The sequence below is a fragment of the Lepisma saccharinum genome, chromosome 3, assembly GCF_977018435.1.
Source record: "Lepisma saccharinum chromosome 3, izLepSacc3.1, whole genome shotgun sequence".
NCBI lineage: Eukaryota > Metazoa > Arthropoda > Insecta > Zygentoma > Lepismatidae > Lepisma > Lepisma saccharinum.
This window is the reverse complement of record NC_139231.1, coordinates 76,773,097-76,775,174: the sequence shown is the minus strand read 5'-3', so window position 1 is coordinate 76,775,174 and position 2,078 is coordinate 76,773,097. Positions and strand designations below refer to the sequence as shown.

The following is a 2,078-nucleotide window of genomic DNA, read 5'->3' as shown; positions in this document are numbered from 1 at the left end:
TACGCCGTCCCGCAGCGAACGACCAATAATAATAAAATAATAATTTTAATAATAATAATAATATAACAACTTTACTTTATCATTATTATTGTTATTATTGATTTCCTTTATTTTACTTCGCTTCTTGTGCCACTATGGCTAATTTGCGAAGATGGGGATAAGTGATGATATGATGAAATTGATGAGTGGACACACTCAAATATCCATGCCCAAGCCGGGAATCGAACGCGGGACCAACATTATTATAATTATTATTAGTAGTAGTAGCGGTAGTAGTACTAGTATCAAAGACATTATTATCCTCGTAAATTATGCAAGAAGAGGGTAGAAATTGGTGCTAAAGCATTTGTGTTCGAACAAACGATTTGAATTATTTTTTCAACACGTTCAATTTTACATTAATAATGGAAAACAAGCTCACAAACTATTTTTGAAAGACAGAAAATGCTTGATAAATGCATTCCAAATATAATTCTTTTTTACATTAACATGTATAACTTTCATGTACGATATGGAACATAGAGCGACGTGGACACTAAATTGTGTTACGTATTCAAAGTTCCATTCATACATATTATATGCAACATAATCGTCTTGAGATCGTTCGCTGCGGGACGGCGTAGGTTCGAATCCGGCTCTGGTCGGAATTTATTCGGCCTACGTATAGGGCCAGTGGCAACCCACCATCGTGAGGAAATTGGGGAGCTCCGAGTGAGTGAGCGTAATCCGGTCGAGACGACCTACTATAACGGCTGGAGATACGTCGGGCCGACACCCCGACTAATCCAATACTGGTTGAAGATCTCCACGCTTAGAGGTGACGAAGGAAAGTGTGGGAGGGAGACCAGCAGTCGGTAGGTAAGCCAAGGCCCTTCATGGGCTGTCGCGCTAAGGATTATTATATATTATTTGAATACATTACACATCCAATTCATCCATCTCACAATAAACCAACAGCAAAAATTATATAAATTATATCTCAAAATGTGCACGTTCCCTTTCCTCAAAAGAATTGTTTAAGCATTTAAAACAAAATCAATTAATTAAGACAAGTCTCATTTCTCTGTCTGGAAATTCAGAATGCATTACAGAGATCAATGATAAACTGCGAGCCAAGCGAGCAAGAAAATTTTTGGATCCAATTTTTTTGCAAGCTGTAATCAATATTGATTTAATAGGGCGCAAATGATTTCACGGCACGCCAATGCATTCTCTCATTTACGACTTTTGTACCTCCCCGATGGTGTAATGGTAACATTGGCGCCTTGTGATCAAGGGGTCCCGGGTTCGATACCCGCTGGAGGCACATGGCACAGTGTTTCGGATCCCACTTTAAACTGTAGGACCAGTCCCGATTAGCCGTTCTGTGTGTAAAGTAGACTAAAAAACAAAAATCAATCGATCAATCAATCTTACAACTTATTTTCACATAGATCGCTCGGGGCCCAGGGCCAACTCCCGCCGCCCCCTAAGTATGGTTCTGAACTTGATAAGACTAAGATAATCAGGCATTGCGATGGAAGCGACCAAGAAAATTTTACGTAAAGTATTTATATTTTCATAAAATTTGAAGTTGCAGGCGATAAATGCCCCCTGCAGGTACACATGGCCTTCAATGTTTGCCCCCCTTGAACTTGAACCCCCTGTGGTTGCGCCACTGAATGAATGAAGTAATGAATGAAATGAAATGAATAATGTATTTCAATTACCGCCAGCGCCACGCATAAGTTGTGGCGCTCTTGATAAGCAGTAAGTGAGGCTTGATAAAGAGGCAAGGGGGTATAGCTCAGTGGTAGAGCATTCGACTGCAGATCGAGAGGTCCCCGGTTCAAACCCGGGTGCCCCCTCACTTTTTTTCTTCTTCACCCTTTCTCTTTTTTAAATGAGTGTTCTGTAAATAATAAGGGAAATATTTTCCAAATCAATAACCTTCAAGTTTGCGGGGAATTTTCCTGTAAATGGACTTTTTCTTGCATTGCTGCTTCAGTAGCATCTAACGGGGTCAGATTTAGGTCTAGGTTCAATAGGCCCCAGCCCAGAGCGGTCAACAGATACCAAATGTTCCTTTTGCCTGCAAA

General features: G+C 40.4%; 1 non-coding gene across 1 annotated transcript; it reads left to right on the top strand.

The window, feature by feature from the left end:
• The first annotated feature begins 1,775 nt into the window (after positions 1 to 1,775).
• On the top strand, positions 1,776 to 1,847 carry TRNAC-GCA (transfer RNA cysteine (anticodon GCA)). Its single transcript has one exon. It is a non-coding gene; the product is annotated as a tRNA-Cys (tRNA).
• The last annotated feature ends 231 nt before the right edge of the window (positions 1,848 to 2,078 follow it).